Genomic DNA, 25,602 nt, shown 5'->3' on the forward strand with positions numbered 1-25,602 from the left:
GTCAATTAGTCTACTAACCCTAATTGTTGAATGAAGACAAGGGTACAAGGAAGAATCCATTGACAAAGAAATCATATTTTCATAATTTTTAGTGATTCTAATTTTGGTCAGATTGAGTTTTCTATATCAATTTATTAGTTTCTAGTAAATAGGATTAATTGCCTCAAAAAAGTCGAACTATTAGAAAGATTTTAGAATTTTGAAAAGTTGAAGATGTTTATTACAGTGGCCCTCCACCGGGAGTTAATTTTGGGGTTAAGAAAAAGAAAAGTTGAAAAGTTGAAATGCAATCGTGTCACCTTTCTTTTAACCTATATTGGAGTATTTTTGTATTTTTCTTATCTTTTTATTTGTACTCTGTCACTCTAAGTATAAATACTAACTTAGGTGCCGCCAGCCATTGTACATTTGGAAATAAAACTCTTTTCTTCTCTTTTCTGCTTTCTTTCCCCCTTCTTTCTTTTCTTCCTTTCTTCTTCCTTCTCGATGGACTACATGGTATCAGAGCATTGATCCGGGCTTAGGCTTCTCAGATCGAGTTTTTTCATCTGAAACCTTTACTTTTGACTGGAAGAAGAATCAAAGTCTCATCGTACTGAACTAAGCTCGTATTTCTGTTTCTTTCCTTTTTCTCTCTTGGTCGTTGTAACAAGAGGAGGTTTTGTGGTGCTTTTGGTGGTAGCCGAATGAGATGACCCGCATTCTTTGGTGTTTTCCCTCTCTCTTATGGACTGTGGGTTAGGAGTTTAGTGATGTACACCAGGTAATGCACTGTTAATTCATGTTTCGGTGCGCTATAGCAGTGAATGTTATAGTTTGGAGTTGTAGGGACTAGTACTCTTTGTTGCTATAAGCTGATAGTAATTCGGCTAGGGTTTTTTGACCTCAGTTCTACAGAGTTGGTTTATTAAAGCCTCTCTTTATTTGAAGGTAGCTGAAGTTCTGTTGTTCTCTTTGTTTGAGTGTTGTCCTCTGTCTGGTTGGATTGTTGGACTATTTTTTTAATAATAACAGTGTTGTAGAGGTACAGTGTTTGATGAGTTAGAATCTAGAATATGGATGGCCAAATTTCAAAAATTTTCTAACCTGACTCGGGAACCGATTTCCCGGATATTGAATTTTGAAAATTCTGGATTGATCTTGCACTAAACTAGACCAGATTTGAAACTGGAATTAAAACTAATTATACCTGATACGGAGTCCACAAATCGCAATTCGTAGTAGTAGTTCACACCCAAAATCAGTCCCAAAAACCGGCCTCTAACTGAAGATGGCGGAGTGAAATGAGAAGCCGATTCAGCAACATTGTTTTTTAGCAAAACTACTATCCAACTACCTTGGATCGACTGCAATTTGTGAGCCTAATTTCGCCAACGGTTGCTTGCAAAAACACAGAGGGAAAACTGATAAAAATTAGTTCTTACAATGACTAGGTCATGATACGATTTCTAGGAGAGAAGAGAGAAGAGGAAAGAGCAAGAGAGGAGGAATACAAGTTATGTTCGCCCTCTTCCTCTTAACCCCCTTATGTGGAGCGCTCTCCTAATCTAATTAGAGGATTATCCAAATTTGATTTGGATCTAAACTCTTTTAATAGATAAGCATTATCCACTTAAGAGGATATGTGCTTCATACCCAAAACCATGCCCAGTTTCGACCCTAAGTTGTCATGTGACATCTTAACCAATCTCATTAGTAATGGGCCAAAGGCCCATTTTCTTTAATGGCTCACGTCCCTATGTGTTGCATGGCCACTTTGGGCCTAATATTGTATGGTGTGGGACCCCACAAAGGTCTCACACAAGTCCATGAGGGTTCGGTTCCACCTCTGAAAGAGGTTAGGCCGAATTTAATGCTCAGGGCAATGAACTCCTAAGCCAATCAGCATGGACTAAGTTTAGGTCCAACATTTATACCTAAATGATCATTGGATTCAGCCACCCTATGAAGACCCAATGATAATAGACTTATGTGAGATAAAGCCTATAAGGTAATCAGCCATGTAATGACCTCTTGCACTTAATCTCTCGGCCCATAATCATTAAAGCACTGCCTAAAAGGAAGAACCTCTCCCTTGAATGCAAGATACATTGTTACACTCTCTGCTCGAATTTATCCCGAGATTAAAATCTTTTGCAAACCTTTTTTCAAAAAATAGTAGTTCAATAGTATATAAATATATTTTGCAAAATTAGATTTCAAACACAGACGAAATCCACTACCGACAATTTAGGTTTTCATCCGAGAGAGTGCAAAGCCTGATATTCACTTTGTCTAACAAAGGGGTTGATCCTATCATTATGATTACCCACTCAAGTAATTTCCCAAATTGCCCCAACATACCCAAATATTTTGTTCACCTATCTCCAAGGTCCAGGGCATAACTAGAAATTGGTCCGAGTTCAGTTTTTCTTCCAAACACACACTACCTGTGCTTGGGGTCTAACGCTAGCAGTTGAGAAATCTACCCCAACTATTTGGCAACACACTAGTGTCAGCTTTGTCAGGATAAACTCCCCAAGTCTATCAAATGACTGAGAACATTCTAAACTAACATGAGTCTCATAAGTGTCCAGTTTAAGAGGTAATTCACAAAAAAAATACCATCATTAACATGAAACAATAATGTACTTTATTCATTCGGAAATTTGATTTGAGCTAAGGGCATACACTGTCTAACATACAAAACGCCAATTTTCCAGTCCTGTTTAGGAAATTAGCATCAATACAGTGAGTGTCCATTGAAGATTTAGCATATTCTGACATTACTTCTCCTCAAGGAACTCTGAATGGAGGGATGAACAACATAAATTTCTCGATATGTCCATCACTCGCTTTGATGGACTGAATTACTTAGAACGCCAAAGGTATTAAACTATACGTGAAAGCTAGGGGAAAGGCTGGTTATATATGATAGATGGGATCAAGAGAATAGTATGGTTATCTCATTTGTCTTGGGTTCTATGCTGGCTCATGTAAAGAAAAACTTCATATGGGCTGATACAGCTTGTAAGATTTGGGAATAGGCCAAGGAAACCTTCCCAAAATAGAGCCATTATGCCAATATATACCAACTTCAAGCAGAATTATCTACTTATAAGCAGGTAGACCATAGCTTATCTACCTACTATTCAGCTCTTACCTCTATGTGGAAGCAGATGGACCATTACCAGACCAATGAATGGAAGAATGATGAGGATGCTAAAGATTATAAGAAACTTATCTATCAACAACATGTGTTTGCCTTCTTGTTGGGGCTGAACCCAGTTTATGAACCACTTTGAGTGCAAATTTTGGGAAGTAGTGAGTTTCCCTCTGTACAATAGGTATATGCCTTGGTTCAATCTAATGAGAGTAGAAGAAATTTAATGAATGCTTCTAATAGGGAGCAATTAGTTGCCTGACCTACAAGAGGGGGCAACACTGAAATAAAAAGAGGCACTTAAGAAAAAATGATGACTAGGATAAACTATGGTGTACACACTACCAAAAGTCCAGACACACACAGGAGACTATGGTGTACACACCACTATTACTAGTCAAAGATCAATATCTCCACCACTGATAGATTATGAATCAGTCTACTAAGAGTCAAGTGTGGTTGTGGCATATACGCCTTGGTCATTTGTCTTTTGAGTCCTTGAAAGTTAGGTTTCCTGATCCATTTAAGTTAGTGTTTACATCTGGATTGCAATGTAGAACAAGTTTTTCTTCGAGCAATAAAAGATCCATTTTGCCTTTCCATATTGTGCATTCTAATGTTTGGGGCCCAGTGAACATACCCATTGAGAGCGGATATAAGTACTTTATTAGCTTCATTGATGATTATTCCTAGATATACCCTATACATTCCCAAGAATTGTGAAAACCCTATGCATTCCCAAGAATTGTGAAGGAATTTCATCACATGGTTTTCATTTAGTTTCATGTTGGGATACAAACTTTCTAATCAGATAATGTGAGAGAATATTTTCATTATGATCTAATTGACTTCTTTACATCTCAATGACTTGTTCATCGAAGCTCTTGTGCCAAAATACCACAACAAAATGGTGTTGTAGAAAGAAAGAACCGACATTTTCTTGAAGTTGCCCGTAGTATGATGCTTCATAATGTTCCCAAGCAGTTCTGAGTTTATGTTGTCATGGCTGCGGCTTATGTCATTAATCACATGCCCTCTTGTCTCTTACAATACAAATCTCCACATTAATTCTTGTTTTCTCAATCTCCTTGGTTTTCTATTCTTGTGCATGTGTTTGGTTGTGAATGCTTTGTTCATGATTTGTTACCCAATCAGGGTAAGTTGGAGCCCAAGTCTATCCCGTATATTTTTTTGGGTTACTCGTCCTCAAAAGGGCTACAAATGTTTTAATCTTGTCTATCACAAGTATTTTGTAACAATGGATGTATCCTTTTTTTATTCTAATCCTTTCTTCCCAGCCTCTCCCTAAGGGGAGAATAGGGTGTAGGATGAGAGGCAAGTTCCTCAAGTTCTACTCCCTTTCAATCCTGACTCCACTCTATTTCATGTTTTTCTGAGGCACCGTAAGGGATAACTGAGTTCAAAGGGTGTGGAGCAGCGAGAAATTGTGCATCCAACATCATCTAAATCCTTGGAGGCGGATCTAAGTACCCTTGATGTTACTATTAATAATACTACCGATGACCTTAATGTTCCCACTGCTCATAGAAAGTGTGTTAGATCATGTACTAATAAACATCCTATTGCCCCTTTTTTGTTTTATGAAAACATCTCACCCTCATTCCATACTTTTCTAACTATCATTAATTGTATCTTATTTCCAAAAGTGTTGTAGAAGCATTGTCTATCCCTGAACAGACAAATACAATGGAGGAAATTTGTACTCTACACAAAAACAACACATAGGAGTTGGTGGATCTTCCTAAAGGTGAAGAGCTAGTGGGGAGTAAGTGGGTATTCACAGTGAAACACAAGGCTGATGGGATGGTTGAGAGGTATAAATACAGGTTGGTTGCAAAAGGGTACAAATAGGTAAATGGGGTCAACTATGTAGAAACCTTTGCACCAGTTGCTAAAATGAACTCTATTCGGATCATATTATTCTTGGTTGTTAACTTTGATTGGGATCTTCATCAACTAGACATTAAGAATGCTTTCCTGGATAGGGATCTAGAATAAGTGTATATGATGATTCAGCCCCCTAGGTTTATAGCACAAGGGCATGAAGTTAAAGTTCACAAACTTTCATTTGGTCCTAATCGGGTTTAGCAAATTTCATTTGGCTCTTCAACAAATCGGGTTCAAGAAGTGTCAATTGTGTACGGAACAAGAGAAGATTGTGGTCCTAATTGTGTACGTAGATGACATAGTAATTACAGGGAATTGGGACTCTAAGATTTAGAAAGTGAAAAAGTCACTTGCTATGCAATTTGAAGTTAAGGACCTATGACAACTATGTTATTTCCTTGGAATTTGAAGTTAAGGACCTAGTAAAATGGCATTTTATTTCTCAAAGGAAATATATCCTAGATCTCTTACAAGATACAAGGAAGTTGGGGGCAAAAACTACAAATTCCCCTATTGATGAGAGTCACAAACTTGGTAATTGTGGGAGAACCTATGGCAGATGTCAAGAAATCTCGAAGGTTAGTAGGAAGACTCCCTTACTTGTCAATGACTCAACTAGATATAGCATATGTTATCGGTGTCCTCAGCCAGTTTATGCATGCTCCAAAGACTACCAATTTGGAGGCAACAGAGAGAGCCCTAAAGTATCTAAATAAGTATCTAGGGACTGGTATTTTGTTCAAGAAACATGGTCATATGAAAGTGGAAGTTTACACAGATGCAAATTGGATTGGTGCAATTGATGACAGAAAGTCCACTACACAGTTTCCAAGGCACCAAGGCAAACCTAGGCAACAAGGAAGCGCTAAGTCGCTTGGTTTCCTAGGCTCCTGCCTAGGCGTCACTTAATGTCAAAAAAATTTATAGAACATAAGGGGGATGAACCCCTATGTTCATGATTGGTATAAAAGCAACATAAGGGCAGAGCCCCTATTCTTGTCTTAGAAGAAAGAAAACATAAAATAAAAGCCTCACAAATCATGGAAAAGAAGGGGTGGAACCCCTATTTTAGTTCAAAAAATGATGAAGATGAACCTTTTTTCCAGAAAAAGAAAACGAACGGGTAGACCCTTGTTTTTTGTTCTAGGAGTGTTTTTGTTTCAAAAAAATGAAAAAAGTGTTCTAGTCTGCTGATTTTTTTTTTGTTCCACGAAGAAGTGGAAGAGAAAGGAGGGGCAGAGCCCTTGTTTTTTGCTCTAGAAGAAGAAGAAGACAAAAAGCATATCTTCTTCTATGATCAATTTCCCTTTTTTGTTCAAAGACGTACAACTTGGAACCCTCGAAATCGACTTCAAATATCATACCTCTCGAACTCATCTTCAAATATTATTTATCAGAACCTTTACAAGGTAAGAAATTATTAAAAAAACATATTATCTTATGAAATAAATAAAAATAATGATTCAATGCATCATGTCTATGTTTATATTATAGAGTTAGAATATAAAAAATATTAAATATACAAAAATTACAATATGTTATAGAATAAAAGGACTTATTAAAAAGGTGTGAAAAGGTGTTAGAAATCAGCATAAAAGAGAAAGGAAGGGTTAAACATAATTTACAATATTTACATAATTTAGAGAGAAAACAGTTGAATGAATCTTCTCTTTTCCTAATCCCTTTTCATTAAACATAATTTACAATATTTATTGAGAGGCCCTTAATTGGGCGATTAACTTAAGTAGGCATAACATAAAAAGGCTCATTAGTTAGAGGTCCATTAACAACATAAAAACATAAACAAGTAAACAAATAAAAGCAGCCTATGGGCCATTCGGCCCATTTTCTCTACACTCCCCCTTAAGCTGAGCATAGATGTCAATCATGCCAAGCTTGCCAGTGTCATGTTGAAGTTTGTCCTTGGCGATTCCCTTGGTAAGAATGTCAACTTCAATATATTTAGTCCAATCATGTTGCACCAGATTGTGAGCAATGTTGATGGTAGCCTGATTATCACAATATAGCATTAATGGCTTATCATACTTAACACCGGTTCCTCCATCAAGGATCGAAGCCAAAGTAACTCAGAAACTCCACGAGCCATGGCTCTATACTCGGCCTTAGTAGAAGATCTGGCAAGAACTGATTAATTCTTGCTTCTCCAAGAAACAATATTACCTACCACAATGCTACAATATCTAGAAGTAGACCTCCTATCATCAATGTTTCCTGCCTAGTCAGCGTCTGTGTAAGCCTCCAGTTTCATATGACCATGATTAGAAAATAGAATTCCCTTCCCTAGAGTACTCTTTAAATATCATAAAATCCATTCTGTTGCTGCCATATGAGTGTCCTTGGGAGCATGCATGAATTGACTAATGCAGTTGACAACACATGCAATATTAGGCCAAGTTATGCAAAGATATAGCAGTTTCCCAAGTAACCTTTGAAAGACTCCCTTATCCTTCTACAATTCTCCATTTGAGGCAGAAAGTTTGTGACTCATATCAATAGGAGTAGCCATTGGTCTTGCACCCACCTTGCTTGTTTCAATGAGCAAGTCAAGCACATACTTTCGTTGAGAGATAAAAATTCCATCATTGGACCGAGCCACTTCTATGCCAAGGAAATACCTCAATTCTCCCAGATATTTGATCTCAAACTCTGTATGAAGGAAAGATTTAAGATCATCAATCACTATCACATCAGTACTAGTCACTACTATATCATCAATATAGACTATAAGATATACCACCAAAGAACCTCTCCTCTTCACAAAGAGGGTATGATCGGACTATGTCTGTATATAACCAAAGTTAAGAAGGGCAGCCCTAAACCTTTCAAACCATGCCCTAGGTGATTGTTTAAGTCCATAAAGAGACTTTTTCAGTTTGCACACCTTTCCCTCCATATCTGTGCCATACATCCCTGGGTGGAAGAGACATATAGACCTCCTCATGTACTTCTCCATTCAAGAATGCATTTTTCACATCAAGATGATAGAGTGGCCAATCTGAATGAGCAACCAAAGAAAGTAGAACCTGCACAGGTGTCATTTTTGCAACAGGAGCAAAGGTCTCCAGATGGTCAATCCTATATGATTGTGTAGAGCCTTTTGCAACCAGCCTAGCTTTGTACCTCTCAATGGTGCCATCAGCATGGTATTTGATGGTGTAAATCCACTTATAGCCCACTGGCTCCTTCCCTTTAGGCAAATCAACCACTTCCCATGTGTCATTTTTATGCAGAGCATCCATTTTAGTTCTCATAGCATCCCTCCATTCTAGAACAGTAAGAGCTTTTGATACTGACTTGGGTATAGGGTTAGAAGCAACAAAAGAAAGATAGGCATAATATAAAGGAGAAAGCAGACCATAGGAAAGATGTTTGGAAATGCAATGTGCAATACACTTCCGTTTACCTTTCCTGATAGCAATTGGAACATCAAGATTTGAGAAGGGTGGCTCCAAAGGGACTGTATCAGTACCTGTTGTCTCTTCAGTAATTGGAAGTGGAGGAGGCTCATGTGATGTAGAGGAAACAATCTGCTCGCTTCTAGTTCTTTGTTGCTGGTACCACCTAGGATTAAAGAGAGGACGAGGAGGTAATGGGGGAGGAATAGGAATATTGGAAGGAACATGAGATGATTGTTCCCCCCTTGACTCATTGAGAATAGAAGGCTCAAGAGGAGACTCAACACGGACAAGAAGGGGGAGAGCAAACAACTATGACAAATTCTCCCCCTTTGGACAATGCTTCCCCAGAGAAGAATCATAGAAAGGAGTGGACTCATCAAAGGTAACATCAATTGAAACATAACGAGTTTCAGAGTTTGGATCAAAACAACAATAACCTTTCTGTGTGGAGCAGTGATTTAAAAGGCGCGCCTGAGGTGCACCTAGGCGCACAAGCGAGGCGCATTTTGGGGTGTGTGCCTCGCCTAGGTCCTAGGCACACCTCTTTCAAAAGGCGCGCGCCTGGTGCACCTAGGCATGCACCTGATGCGCCTTATGTTGTTCATTCATTCATTGCAATAAAATATCTTTCTAAAAGGCAATGGAAGTTGTAAAATCATTATTTTCTATGTGAGAAATAAGAATTTCAAACCCTAACATAGACTTGTTCGGGCTTTCCTCGAGGGGTGTGCTTGAAATGCAATTAAGGAAAAAAGGAGATTGTGGATTTTACATGCTTGAAATGCTTTATATGTTTGTTTTTAATTTTAGATAATAGGTTTTTTAAATAATTTATTTTAAAATTTAAGTTTATATTTTTATTAACATTAAGTTTAATATTTTTTACTTTTTTGCAATTTTTTAAATTTTTTGGCATTTTTTTTGGAATTTTCTGACCTTTTTTTTTTTAGGTTTTTTTTTTGTAATTTTGCACATTTCTTAAAAAGGCACGCGCCTCGCCTTGCGCCTTACACCTTAGGTGCAAATTGGCCCTTGTGCTTTTTTTTTGCGCTTTGCGCTTTTAAAACACTGGTGTGGAGGCACAACTAAGGAATATGCACTTGTGGGCTTTTGGTTTAAATTTACGTCTCTGGGCACTTGGAATGTGTACATAACAAGTACAACCAAAACACTAAGGGGAATAGAAAAAAGGTCCTTACCTGGACGAAGGAGGCTAAGAGGAGACTTAAAATCCAACACTTTGGATGGCAAGAAGAACATCCCCCAAAATCTTGTAGGAACATGTGAGGCAAACATGATACTTCTTGCAACTTCAACAATGTGACAGTTTTTCCTCTCAACAGCTTCATTTTGTTTTGGAGGTCGAACACAAGAACTCTGGTGAATAACCCCCAAATCAGTGAGATAACAGGTTAGGTTTTTCTCAAAGTATTATTTTGCATTGTCGGATTTGAATATTTTGATTCTAATATCAAATTGGGTAAGAACAAATTCATGGAACTGCCTCACAAGTTTTGGAACTTCATCTCGGGATTTCATAAAAAATAACCAAGTATATCATAAAAAATCATCATTGAACAAGATAAAATATCTATAGCCTCCCATAGAGGGTAAGTGGTATGGCCCCTACACATCAAAGTGCACAATATGGAATGGAGAAGATGATCTTTTATTACTCAAAGGATAACTATTTTGACAATGTTTTAACAATTCATAGGACTCCGAATGAAGACTGGACAAGTTAATTTCCTTAAACAGTTTTGGGAATAGATGACTCAAAGCAAAAAGGAAAGATGACCCAAACGAAAATGACATAACATGACACAACTAACAGACTCTGAAGAGATAGTCCAAAAGCAGCTTTCCTAGGTTGTCCTTGGCTTTGTTCAAGAGTATCCAACAAGCAATTTCCATTCGCCTCATGGTCACTCCCAATCATTTTTTTAGACTTCAAGTCCTGAAAAACACAATAAGAAGGAAAAAATGTTACACTAGAGTTCAAAGATTTAGTTAGGCTACTCACAGATAGCAAATTAGTATTCAGTTTAGGGACATGAAGAGCAGATGGAAGTGAAAGAGAGTCTATAGCCTTGACGGTTCCCTTGCCAGAGATAGGAGCAAGAGAGCCATCGGCTAGGGTAATCTCATCATGACTAGGAAGAAAAACATAAGAAATAAATAAGATGGTAATCATATGATCAGGAGCACTAGAGTTAATAATCCAAGGGATCCTACAATACCTAAGATAGTTGCATGATTGGCGGTACCCCATATACCTGAATGTGCAAATGCAGAAGTAGTTGAATTTCCCTGAGGGTTGGAGGAAGAGGTTGCACCCTCTAGGTGACTAATCGTCCTCCCATACTTCTCATATTCTGCCTTCATAACTGCTAATTGTTCACTGGCAATCCTCTCATTAGTTAAGTACTTGTCATTATCTGAAACTGTGGCTATGTTGGCACTTCCTGTCTTCACATTATCAGCCTTCTTTTGGAAACAAGGAGGAAGGAACTCTGGATGCAGTTTCCAATACTTATCTTTTGTATGCTTTGGTTTCTTGCAGTACTCACACACAACTCTTTTTTCCTGAACCACCTGAACTTCTTGTAGTCCTCTTCGGTTTCAGCCCCATGTTGGCAAAATGGTCACTTGAACTAGCTCCTTGAACCTGAACCAGCCTCCTGCACTCTTCATAACTCACCATGGCATAGGCCTGAGACAGTGATACATTATCCTTGGCTAAGATATTGTCTGGTGATGTCAAACTCGGGATTCAACCCTGTCAAGAATTCAAAAACCTTGTTTCTCTCAACTAATTTCCTATAAGTTTCAGCATCATTAGTACTTTCCTAGACAACAATTTCCATTAGGTCTATCTCTTGCCAAAGAGATTTCAGCATTGTGAAGTAAACGGCTAAAGGTCTCTCCCCTTGCCTTAAATTATTCACATCACTCCTTAACTTATATGCCCTGGCCACATTAAGTTTTTGAGAATAAGTTTCAGCCACACTATCCCATATTTCCTTAGCTGAATTCATCCATAAATAATGTTGACTGATTTGTAGTTGCATTGAGTTCACTAACCATCCAATGAAGGTATAATTCTCTTGCATCCATTTTTCATAAGATGGATCATCTTCCGGAGGAGCTTTCTTGCTCCCAGAGATATACCCCCACTTGCCTCTACTATAGACATGAATTTTTACTGATTGTGACCATGCCAGATAGTTGGTTTCATCCAGCTTGACTGTGGTCACAGCCAATAGAGAGCCAACAGGAGCTCCCAGAACCTATTCCGATTCGGCCACACACTTGTTTTCAACTCCCAAGATATCCATTTCTTATAACCACTCCAAAAGAACTTCAAATAGCTTCAATTGACAAGCAAGGAAGATAGGAAAAAATAAACACTAAGTATCAACCTCTATGTAGTCGAATCTATCAATTGCATCTTACTTGGAACTCGAGAGAAAACAGAAAAAACCAGCCACTCCTTGTAGACTTTGCAGAACACCAAGAAGCTTGAGTCGATCTTCAAGAGGAAGAACAAGGACCCCTTTAATCACTAAGCGCCACGGTGAAGCTCCATGTGGGGCCCACAAACAGAATTATCTAGTTGATTAGGATTTTGGGCAAAAATACCAGGGACTGTTAGAATGATGACAAAGACAACCTTCTTTTCTCCAAAAAATACAAACAATTGGGCCAAAAAAAAATCTTCAATCACTCATTCGATTTTACTCTCCATACACACTATGTATGGGAAAAAAGAAGAGAAAAAAGAAGAAAGGAGAGCCTGCTTTGATACCAAGAAGAAAAACAATCCTCTGAAAATAAAGGACCGATTAAAAAGGTGTTAGAAATTAGTAGAAAAGAGAAAGGAAGAGGAGAGAAGAAGAAGATGGCGGCAAATAGGGTTTAGAGAGAAAACAGTCGAATGAATCCTCTCTTCCCCTAATCCCTTTTCATTAAACATAATTTACAATATTTACAGAGAGGCCCTTAATTAGGCGATAAACTTAAGTAGGCATAACATAAAAAAGGCCCATTAACAACATAAAAACATAAACAAGTAAACAAATAAAAGAAGCCTATGGCCATTCGACCCATTCTCTCTATAGTTATATATATGGCATTTCGGCGAGGTGAGACCCAAAAAGCGCCTACACGCCTGCCTAGGCATAGCTTTGACAACTATGGTCCACTAGTGGATATTGCACCTTTGTTGGTGGAAAGTTAGTAACTTGGATAAGCAAAAACAAAGTATGGTCCCCCTGAGAAGAACCCTTCTGGAAGAAAGGTGTTGACTCAAAAAAGGTGACATCCATAGTACCATATTGACTCCCAGAGACTGGATCATAGCAACAGTATCCTTTATGATTCTCTGCATAACCAAGGAAAATACACTTCTTTGCCTTCGGATTGAAGTTCGAGCGGTGAGGACTGAGAACATGAGCAAAGCAAACACAACCAAAAACCCTTAGGGGGATGTGGAACATCTCCCCCTCAGGAAAAAGGAGCCTGAATGGGGTGCTGAATCCAAGAACACGAGAAGGCACCTTGTTAATCAGAAAGACTGTTGTTAGAATTGCGTCACCCCAAAACCGAACTGCAACAGTAGATGTGATCATCATGCTCCTCGCAATCTCAACAATGTGTTTGTTCTTCCTTTCTGCTACACCATTTTTCTGCAGACTGTAAGAACAACTACTCTGATGAATTACTCCATACTCTAATAGATACGAAGCAAGGTTCTTCTCAAAATATTCCTTGGCATTGTCTGATCTGAACACTTTCGCTTGTACCCCAAACTGTGTTAGCACCATCTGATGAAACTGACGAACCAAGGACAGTACCTCATCACAGGCTCTCATCAAATAAATCCAAGAATACCGAGAAAAATCATCCACAAATAAAAGAAAATATCGGTAGCCACCCATAGAAGAAACATGGTATAGTCCCCACACATCAGTATGAATAACATCAAAAGCAGATGAACACCTTTTATTACAAGCTTTAAACGAATCTCTACAATGTTTTCCAAGCCGACAACTTTCACACTCTAAGCTAGACAAATTAACAAACTCAAATAGCTTCGGAAACAAGAAACACAAAGAAGAAAAAGACAAATGTCCCAAACGATTATGCCAAAGCATAATCTGACTCACAGACTTTGATTCAAAATCCCTGCTAACATGATGACTTTGATGATGAGGAAGCACATCTAGAAGGTAGATTCCACTCACCTCACGACCATTCCCAATCGTCCTCTTTGAAACCAGATCCTACAAACACAATGGCCAGGAGAAAAAAAAATCACTAAGCAATTCAAGTTCTTAGTTAAACTACTAACAGATAATAAGTTAGTACTCAATCTGGGTACATCGACTGTGGAGACTTTGTCTCTGCTAGAGCAGAGCTGGTAAGAAGAGAAAATAGTGGAACTATGGGTCATATGCTCTAAGGCTCTAGAATCTATAATCCAAGGAGGTCGCTCCTTACCTATAGTAGAAACATAGTTTGCAATGGCATGTGAACTACCTATATGAGCAAAGTAGAATGTCCACCACCAGAACCACTTGTACCTAGCTGTCCACTTGATAATGGATTAGGGCTGATTGTATCTTGTTGATTTAGTAACTGCCAATATCTCTCAAGTTCGGCCCTTACTGTAGTAGCTGCAACGGACTCCAAAGTAGTTGTAGTAGGAGGGCCAGGTAAGCCACCCTTGACTGCCATGTTAACATTTCCCTTCTTGTTTTTGAGTATATTCGGCACAAGGTGCGGGTGAAGTTTCCAACAAGAATCTCTTGTGTGTTTAGGCTTCTTACAGTAATCACAGATCAGGTCCTTATCTTCCTTCCTGATTTCATTGCCACCCTGGTCTCCACTCTGTTTAGATTTCACAGTACTGACCATAACTGACTATTCAAGACCCGAATTCTTCATCATTACATTCCTCCTACTCTCTTCCCCTGATACAAAGGCATATGCCCGAGAGAGTAACACTATTCCTGGAAAGGATATGTTGCCTTGCAATGTCATATTCGAGATTAAGACCAACAAGAAATTCAAAGACTCTATTCTTCTCTAAGAGCTTTTAGTAGGCATCTGCATCCTTAGTAGTTTCCCAAACCACTGTCTCCAGATGGTTTATCTCCTGTCACAGGGTTTTAAGGGCCAAAAAATAAACATCAATAGGTTTATCTCCCTGCCTGGTAGCAATAACCTGTTCTTCAATTGATAGGCCCTAGAAACATTTTCACTTTGTGAGTAGGTTTCTACAACCCCATCCAAAATTTCCTTAGTTGTATTCACCCACAAAAAGTTTTTACTTATATGGGGCAGCATAGAATTGCATAGCCAAGTCATTACCATATAATTTTCCTATACTGACTAGGAGTTGATAGTCTCGAGTTTCACTTGCTCACCAGTAAAATACCCCAACTTCCCACGAGCACCAATGGCCATCTTTGCATATTGTGACCATTCTAAATAGTTGTACCATCTAACATAACTGTAGTGATGGTCCCAGCCCTGAAAAGGTCTACGACACCTCCTCCTCCTTGATCTATTTCACTTCCCCGTTTGTTTTCAACTCCGTAACCATCCATTACTTCCAAAAACAAGTTAGAAAATCACTTTGAAATGAAGGAAAAAGAAATAATTCCCTTCAGGCACCACACACACCCTTCTAGAACCCTAGATGGTCCTCCCACAAAAGATTCCTTTTTTGCGGGAGCGGGAGAAGAGAGAGAAGTAGCCGCTCCCTCCAGAGGCCTGCAAAACAAATGGGACTTGAACTACCCCCTTCAGAAAACTCCAAGGAACCCTAAAAAATTAGGGCACCACTTCCTAGGTCAAAATTGAAGAGTCCTACAAAAACATGACTCTCCCTCTTTCTTTAGTTCTTCCTGAATTTGATAGAAAACCCTAGACCAGCTACAGGGCAAAACAAATCCACCAAAAATCCAAAAATTGGGCTTACCTGAGGTCTTCAATCAACCTCTCATATCACCATGCAGTCAGCCGATCTATGGCTGCATGATAGAGCAACACGAGAAACCTTCAGCCTGCTCTAATACCAAGTAGAAACTGCTGATAACTAATTCAGATGTATGCTTTGTGAAGAAACTGAAAGGTTTCAGCAAGAGAGAAAGAGAGCGAAGAAGAAAAGAGAGTGGGATGTCACCAAAATTTAAATAGTTTGGCACCCAACTCCTCTTGATTTATATACTTAAAATAAAAGAATGAAATATTACAAAAATACCCTTAGTAGGGCAGCTACTTTAAGTAGCTGAACAATCACAACTTAAAATAATATAAACTAATGGGCTTAAGGCCCAATAACTTCTTAACTTAATAACTTAGATAAAATAAAACAAAGCTGGGCCCAATAACTTAAAATCGACCCAAACTCAACAATGTCTAACTTTTCACCATTGGTAGTAACAATGTCTTTATGGTGAGTCTCAGTAGATGGATTTGGTTGATTGAGATAGGCTCCTGTCATATGATTGGTGGCACCTGAATCTATAATCCAAGCATGTGAAGGAGAAGAATAATATTCAAGGAACTTTTCGGATTGGATACCAATAGCTGAAAAAGCAAAGGAAATAGCAGAGGATACCACTTTCCAGATTGGACAATCTAGAATGATGTGACCATATTGCTTGCAATAGGTGCACACATTCTTCTTCTTACAATGAGAGGCAATATGTCCAAAGCCCTTACACTCATAACACTAAGTTTTGGAGAAGTCCTTGGAAGTTGACTTCTTACCTCCATGGGCAACAAAAGCTGTTTCAGCCCCAATTTCAGTCATCTTTCCATCAAATCCAGCTGTAGTGAGAAGCCTAGTCACTTCCCTTAGTAACTCCCCTAAAACAGAATCCAGATTTGAAAGTGTTCCCCTACTCAAAATATTGGACCTGATTATCTCATATTCAGGTCTAAGCCTCATCAAAAACCGAGTTACCTTCCTCTTCTCAAAATGTTTCTGTTGATATTTCATACATTCTACTGAGTCCGAGGGATCAATATGGACGAGTTTGTATTCAACCCACAAATCAAGAAAACCTGAATAGTATTCTTGTATCCTTCTATCTCCTTGACTGTAGGCAAATATCTCTGATTCTATTTGATATTGTCTAGATATATTGGACTGTCCGTTGGGCTACCCAGCCCATGAACAGGTCTAGTTAGAACCAACCAAACTTGTCCTCCTAGCTCGGTTTAACCAACCAGTGGACCAGTAAAGGCTAGACTCCATGCTGAACCCAGAATGAAACTCCTCATCAAGAAGGTCTACATCCACAAGCCACATCAGCTACATCAGCCTAACGGTTCTCCAAATTAGTTATGAGAATAAAGGTCGCTGCAACTTTGAAGGATAGAACCATTTTCCCTGAAATTATTCCCTCTCCCCCTTCTTTCTCAGGACAATTGAGTTGAAGGGAAGGGAAATCCATCATATGGATGGCCGAACCATGCAGGGTGGCTAGGCGAAATTTTGAAAATTTTCTTTCTCCCTTTCGGGAATCCTATTCCCGATTTTAGAAAAATTGCATTTTTCAATGTTTGTTCTTGAAACAAACCGGACCAGATCTGTAACCAAAAGTAAGGGAGAGGTATACCTGATATGGAATCCACAAACATAACTCCCAACGTAGGTGTTCACGCCCAAAGAGGTCACCAAATCCTGCCTCCACTGAAGATGGCGCAGCTTAAGGTGAAGTAGGATCAACAAAGTAGTCCTTCAGCAAGGATCATGCAGGAGATGTGAGCACAACTTCAGATTTGATTTTTCTAGCAAAATTCAGAATCAAGATCAAATCTTGATCAGTCCAAGACTCTAGAGATCGAACAGGGTAGGGCAGCAAGAACAGAGGAAAGAACTGGATTCAACAAAAGTGTTTAACAGAAGGAATTCACCCTCTATTTATAATTTTTCCAGATTAGCTTCCTAATACTATTAGGAAAGGTTTCTTCGATCCAAATCTTTATTTGGATCTAAACTCTTAAGTGGTTAAGACTTATCTTATCCTCTTGCTGATCTAGATCCAGATCTAAACCCAAATTCGCCCATATTTAATTAATCAAATTAACCCAGTTTGAAATGGGCTTTAGGCCCATTAAGTTATTAGGCTCACTTCCCTTTTAATTTGTTGTCTGACTTTGCTCTCTTTGTATGGCGTGGGACCCTAACGTTAATCTCCACAAAAGCCATATGGGTTCAACCTAGCCTCTGTTACAAGGCTTGGTCGAATTCACTGCTTAACACAATGAACCCCTGAGCCCATCAGTATGGGCTCTTAGCAAGCCTAACATTTATACTAAATGGTCCTTGGGTTTAGCCACCTTATGACAGCCCAAGGACTATGGACTTAAGTGAGATTAGCCCATCAGGTCTATAAGCCCTAAATAGTCTTACACTTAACCTCTCAACCCATAATGATTAAATACTACGCAACAAGAGAGGACCTCTCCCTTAGTTGCAAGGTATAGTGTCGCACTCTTTACTCAGGATGGATCTCGAGAATTAAAACATTTTGCAAACATTTTCATAAAACATTATATATATATATATATATATATATTTGCAAATCAAATCTCAAACATGCTTGAAATCCACTACCAGCAGTTTAGGTTTCCATTAGAGAGTGTTGTCCCCGATCATTCACTTTGTCCGACAAAGGGGATGATTCTGCCACTATGATCACCTTCTCAAGTGAATTCTTAGACTGCCCCCAACATACCCAGGTTTTGACCCCCGCTAAGGATCTCACTAATTGGCATATCAAAGACAGCCCAATCCAACACCTAGTGCAATACCATAATCGAGTCTAGGGGTTAGGTGTAACTTTCTAATTTTGCCCATCTATCTCCAAGGTCCAGGGCATAACTAGAAAATGGTTCAGTTCAGAGTTTCAAGCAAACTCACACTACATGTGCTTTGGGTCTCACCCTAGCAGCTGAGACAAGCCACCCCAACCGACTTGGTAGAATAAACTTCCCCAGGTTTATCCAACAACTATGAAGATTCTAAACTAACACGAGTTTCATAAGTGTCCAGTTTAAGGGTATTACACAGAAACACACCAAATATAACATGAATAAATTATGTACTATTATTCATTTACAATAAATGTCAAAAGTACATCAATCTGATTGGAGCTAAGGACATACACTGTCCAACATGAGCTTCCCTCGAAAAAAGCTCCTATATTGGGCAAAAACCCAACAATGCTCAAGGAATAAAATATCGATACAATACACCCTGTATTGGGCATATCGTATCTATATTGATGCACCCAAAAATGCATGGATACACCGACGCATAAATGCATTAAAATGTTTAAACCTTTGGGATGGTAAATTCATCCCTCTAATGCCTTTAAAATGAAAAAAAAGTAAAAAAGATAAAAAAGAAATAGATGAGAATTGGTCATATCGATATGCACCAATACCCAACTTTGGGTATTGGGTATATTGATATTTTAACCCTTGACTGTGATATCCAAATGCCCAAATTGTTTATTCAATAAAGAAGGACACCATTTCTGTTCTTTTCTTTTTATAATAACAGAAAAATTTTTGCATCTTCGTTTAACCAAACTACATTTTAATGTGATTTCACATGGAAATTCTGCTTTTACAAAGATCACAATCCTCCTCTATAACCTAAGACCACATTCATTTGAATAGCTTGTTCAAATGAATTCTAAGGTCAGTCAACTGATTGGTTGATATCTTGGTTGTGGGTGTCACAAGAGAGCAAAGCTTTTTGGGTTCTATTTCTGACTAGTTCTCTTGTATTCTTCTTTTTCAGTTTTCTTCCTCTATTTTTTCTATAGGGCAGGAACCCTCTTATAATTGTAGCACCTTTTCTTTGTAGTATGCTCTCTTCATGGTTGACCAAAGAAATAGTTAAAACACTATGCCACCGTATTCAACAAATAGAACCCAATAGAAAGAATCAGGGAACACAAAAAATGGGAAAAAAACAATGGTTAATTGAAAATTGAAAACTAGCAAGGTTAGCTACCATCTACCGATATATGTTGCAGATATGATCCACAAGCCAACTAATGGTAGTGGGACAAACCTATGTAGCTGATAGAAGAATGTTCTTGGAGATCTGAATCTGATGTCACTCTTTGCTTTACACAACCCCATATTAAGGTATATTTGTCTTTTTACATGGAATTCATAGAGGTGTTTTACTGATCGTTGGTGCCCATGCTTGGACACATTAAAGCAAATGATAAGATTAGCTTCTATTACTTCTACTTAGAGTAAGATTAGGATCTTTTTCTTATAAGTATTTTATTCCTAATGGTACAAATCCAAACACGAGACCAGGGGTGACATGGTATTATTCCCAGATAAGAACACCATATGGGAAGTAGGTCAACTCTCAATTTTCTAGAACTTTGGTGGAGTGTGGAAAGAAGGGGACAGCCATGTTTTTGAAGCCATGAAAAAGTTAGCATTTACTTCTTCCCTATAAACCTTTCCGTTGGACTGCTTACGCTTAAAATTTCCTTAAACTCTGGTCTTTCCAGATGCACTAGGAAATAACAAAGGAGGATGGATTCCAAGAAATCCTACTACTAAGAAAGAACCCTTTCACCAGCCAAGAGTGGATTAGAATCACTGTATCTACGAAAACTGTTACCAACATTTATCACTTTCATTTAGCTTTCTACAAAATTTACATTTTATGAACAATTATATTGATATGAGCCATATGTCCAGATTTGACCTAGATTATACATGCTCAAGAAATTCTTTGACATCTAATTACATGAGCTATTCCAATAACCCTATCCACAACAACAACAAAATTTCATTTTGCACAAGTAGAATCTCTGATTGATAATATTTAAACGATTTAGATAATTGAGAAATAAAGGAAAAGTAAATGCATCAAGGATAGAAGTATCAATCTAACCTCCTTTTGAAGTGTACAGGGAAGACTGCCAATTGATACAAGACTATTAATTTCCTTCAACAACTCTGCATCTTTAAGATTGGACCATGTACATGGAGGCAAAGCCAATAATAGAACAGTTAGAATATCACTGCTAGCCAAATAATATCCATCGCAACTAGTAGCATCATTAGAAGATGTGGTTTTTATCTGGTGTGAGTGTTTAGAAGACAACCATTTAGTAACATGTTTATATAGCTCAGTCTCATGAACTTGACCCAATACCTGGTCCTGAAATCCAAAATCTTGGAGTATTAAAACTTAAGCAAGAATTCTAAAATATGTATGTATGCAAATTATATGCTACAGAAACATGTTTTTCAATAGAAATATTATTAAAGCACTAAACTGCACATTTAATAATATGTATGTAATAATATTATTAAATATTATTACAAATATTGCACCCATGTAAGCAATTTTACAGCCTAAGTTTATAGTGGCGAAGAGATGCAACATTTACAGCTTAAGTGGTTTACACACTAAACTGCTTTTGTGGACCCAGAACCAAGAAACACGTCTATATGTGATACAAAGCATGATAAGAAGAATGCATGGAGACCTTGATAGCAAGTCTTCTCTTCTCTCTGCTCAAAACTGAAGTCCTCTCTTCTCGTCTTCTAAATTCCTCAACCCACTTGATAAACTCCCAAAAGTTGATTGGAAGTGACACAAACGTGACCGAGAGAATTTCCTGAACATCTTTGAAATCCTCCAATTTCAATAGAAAGGGAATATTATCTAATAAATATTTTGCAGTAGCAATCCAAGTTTCATGTATACAACCCTGCAAAGGCTCAAGAACAATCTAACTTTACTTATAATCAACATATCCCGATCCATTTTTCAAAACTTAAAGTTTAACTAATGGAAATAAGAAACAGTTATGTTCAGCTGCAAAAATGATAATATCCTATTAGCTTTAGGAGAAAATATTTACATCAGTGCATCCCAAGCATTTCTGAAAGGAGATTATAGCATTTTTACCGAAACCTAATAAGTTTGGAATGGGTGGTGCCAAGTGACATTATAGACCTATTTTAGGCATTGACAATGGAAATCAGTTGGTTTATTGTCCAAGAAAAGGTTACATTGGATACATAAATATGGACATGATCTGATTTCTACTTGTAGGAACACAGTACAGTAGTTGTTTCTATGTGGTCCAATCTTATATTCATGTTATTGTTCATGTTGTTTACTTTTTTATTTACTATTATTATCTCTTGTTAGGAGGCAAGGGAATATTTGTCTTTGTAACTCTTTATGAGAAAGACATAAATGCTAATGATGAGGTGGCAAGACAACAAAATACAAAGCCCCTCTTCTTCATTCTCTTCTCTCCTTCCTCTTCTCCTCTGCCCTCTTCTCTGATTTCTAATAAGAACACAAACGGACTGTCAACAACTTCATCCAAGTTGGTATCAGAGCAGGACTAGGATAGTTTAAGTTTCCCAAGTTGTCTTGGTCCATCTAACTGCATGAGAACTTCCTAGAGAGTAGAAATGGAAGCTAAATATATATCGCCCGACTCTTGGAGGTTATTGGAGAGTTTTTTGCTGTTGCTCAGGGTATTGTGTGACCTTAGTGATTGCCCAGTAACCAGGAAGACTGAGAGGAATCAAGTGCTAGGTTTGGGTATTAAACCTTGTTAGAGTTGACTAAAGAGGGGCATTTTGGTCTTTTCCCCTGTGTAAGGTGTTAGCTGTATGTCTCCTCATATGCAGGGGCATTTCAGTCTTTGTAACTTTATTTTTGTTATGTTTAAGCATATGGTCGACTGGGTTAGACGAATAGTCTTCTCAATTCGACACTATTCTTCCTCTTCTCCCTGTTCTCTTCTTTTTTTTTCTTTCTCTTTTCTCAGTTCGGCTGAACAGCACAAACATGGTATCAGAGCGCTATTGACAGCAGTCGATTACAGCTTCCTCAACTAACATTTCTCAGTTCTTCTTCCTTTTTTTTTCGTTATTTTTTTTCTGGTGTGAGAAATCTGGGGTAGAAGACTGCGGCACAACCCAGATTCCTGTGGCAACCTCTTTGGAATGAACTTAATGTCTATCATCCCTTGACTCCGGACATCAAAGTTCAGCAGCAACAAAGGGAACAACTAGATGTTACTCGGTTCTTGGTGGGACTGAAAGCAGAATATGAACCTGTCAGAGCACAAATATTGGGAGAGTCTGTTCTCCCTACTCTAGAAGAAGTGTTTGCCCGTCTCCGTAAAATGTCTCTCACCCCCACAGAATGTAACATACCTTCTGGCAGATCAGCACTTGTTGGCACTCAAGGTGGTCCTTATGGGCACAGAGGAGGTGGCCGTATAGTTAAGGGAGGTCGTGGTAGTGGAGGAGGTCATGATTCAGGGGGAGGCCGTGGCAGAGGAAGGGAGAGCACTATTAAAAAATGCACACATTGTGGAAGAGAATGACAGTTAACTTCTACTAAGATTTGCATGGCCCACCATCAACATGGGCTAATCATGCAGGTATTGGTGGTAGTGAAGTCATTCAACCAGTTGATCCAGCATCCTCTACAGTCACAACTACTTCTAGGAAGGAGATGATGAGTATTCCAAGAGTGGAGCATGAGAGATTTCTTCAGGCCACTTCACATCAGAATACTGCCACCATTGCTCATTCAAGTATAGCCTACCTAGCATCTAAACCTTCATTCGGATAATTGACTTTGGAACCTCTGATCACATGACCGGGATTCCATGTGTGTTTTCCTCCCTTTCTCCAACCTCTTCATCAAATAATGTTACCCTTGCCAATGGATCTACTTCCCCCCATCTATGGTGTTGGTAATGTTAACACGGCATCTCTTTCTTTGATTTCTATTTTATACGTTCCCAAGTTTCCTTTCAATCTTATGTCTGTTAAAAAACTAACCAAATTCCTCAATTGTTCTATCACATTTTACCCTTCCTCTTGTGTTTTTCAAGATCTAACGACAGGAAAGAAGATTGGTGGAGGGCATGAAGCTGGCGGATTGTATTATCTTGACGGTGGTGGATCTATTGTTGCACTTCAAACCTCTTTGACTCCTCTTCAGTGGCATTGTAGACTCGGCCATCCATCTCTTAAAGCTCTCAAGCTTCTTGTTCTGTCATTGAATCGTCTATCGTCTTTATAGTGTGCGTCGTGTCAGTATGGGAAACACCATCGGGCTTCCTTCAGTCTTAGAGTTGATAGTCATATGTTGAGTCCTTTTGATTTAGTCTATTCAGATGTTTGGTGTCCAATCAGAATTGAGTCCTACAATGGTTACAAATATTTTGTGATCTTTGTTGATGTCTGTTCAAGAATGACATGGCTTTATTTAATGAAAGACAAAGTGAATTATTTTTCATTTTCCAAAAGTTTCATGTTAAAGTCCGTACACAATTTGGTGTTTCACTTAAAATTCTTCGTTCCGACAATGGCAGAGAGTATTTTCTTTCTTCATTCTAGCAATACTTGGAACAACATGGTATTATTCATCAGACATCTTGTGCTCACACCCCTCAACAAAATGGGGTAGCTGAGAGGAAGAACCGACATCTACTTGAAACAACTCGATCTCTCCTTCATCATATGAATGTTCTTAAACGTTTTTGGAGTGATGCAGTCCTGACTGCTTGTTTTCTCATTAATCGCATGCCCTCATTTATTTTGGATGGTTGTTCTCCGTTCTCTATCTTATTTCCCACTTTGTCTCCATATCCTCTGACTCCCAGGATCTTCAGGTGTGTGTGTGTGTGCTTTGTTCAGAATCTTGGTCCTGGGCTAGACAAGTTGGATCCTCATTCCATTAAATGTATCTTCCTTGGCTACTTTAGGACCTAGAAAGGGTATAAATGCTACAACCCTATTACTCGAAAATCCTTTGTGTGTCCTGATGTTACATTTTTCGAATTGGTGTCATACTTCTCTTCTTCTGATATCCCTTCTCCTGGTTGATAATTCCATCCCGGTGGTTCTCATTATGCCTGAGTCTAGACCTTTCCCAATGTAGGAGAGTACTGAAAGACCACCGGTTCGTCAAGTGTATGCTCATTGACAGAGGCCAGTACCTCCACCGCCTTCTACTGCGGCGGTTGATCCAGCTCCTTCTACAACCAAATTGCCTTTTGATCTTGACCTTCCTATTGCATTGTAGAAAGGTAAACGTAGTTGCACGCTACACCCCATATCCAATTATGTTACTATATCTCACCTTTCTGCTTCCCATCACGAGTTTAATACCCTGTTGTCGTCTGGATCCACACTTAAGGATGTTTTGGAGGCTTTTACCTCGCAAGGGTGGCTAAAAGCTATGGAAGAGGAACTCTCTCCACTTCATCACAATCATACATGGGAACTCACCAATCTTCTCCCAGGTAAGCATGTTGTTGGATGTAAATGGGTGTATTCTGTTAAGTATCTACCAGATAGAAGAGTGGAACGCCTGAAAGCCCGTTTAGTTGCAAAAGGGTACTCTCAACTTTATGGTGTAGACTATGGAGAAACCTTTTCTCTAGTTACAAAGATTGGCTTAGTACGTGTGTTGATTTCCTTAGCTGTAATGCATGATTGGCCTCTCTTTCAGCTTTGATATAATTCAGGTCTGCCTTAGTGTTCGGCCTGACTGAGTTCAGTTATGTAGAAGAAGAAAGAGTGATAAAGAAAGAGAGAAAGAAAGAAAGAGAGAAGAGAGAATTCTGGTTCGAACTGAAAGAGTCAACTTGACTTCTGCCAATCGGCCAGTAAGTATTTATACTATTATTAAAACATAACTGAAAAGACCTATGTGCCCTTACTTAAGTTAAGAGCACATTTTCAACACAACATTACAGATCAGCAACATCAATCAAGGTATAAAGATAGAAATACCCCTACACTAACACTCCCCCTCAAGCTGGTGAGTATATATCATATACTCCCAGCTTGTTACATATGTAGTCCACTCTTCCCCGACTCAAGCCTTTTGTAAATAAGTCAGCCCACTGATTTCCTGTATTAACATGTGTAGTGTCTAGCTCTCCATTCAGCACCTTCTCCCTCACAAAGTGATAGTCAACCTCAATGTGCTTGGTTCTTTCATGAACTGCAGCCTGATTATCACAATAGAGCTTCATTGGAGTGTTAATGTTGTACCCTACTTCCTGTAGAAGG

At 38.6% G+C, this 25,602-nt stretch overlaps 1 long non-coding RNA gene across 1 annotated transcript in view; it reads left to right on the plus strand.

The window, feature by feature from the left end:
• Positions 1 to 404: 404 nt before the first annotated feature.
• The window catches only part of LOC148791104 (uncharacterized), a 59,392-nt gene continuing 34,194 nt past the window's right edge, over positions 405 to 25,602 (plus strand). The window contains exon 1 of the long non-coding RNA XR_016077505.1: positions 405 to 763. This is a non-coding gene — a long non-coding RNA (uncharacterized LOC148791104). The remainder of the gene's footprint in view (positions 764 to 25,602) is intronic.

This window comes from Nelumbo nucifera, chromosome 6 (genome assembly GCF_055504915.1).
Source record: "Nelumbo nucifera cultivar China Antique chromosome 6, China Antique-T2T, whole genome shotgun sequence".
NCBI lineage: Eukaryota > Viridiplantae > Streptophyta > Magnoliopsida > Proteales > Nelumbonaceae > Nelumbo > Nelumbo nucifera.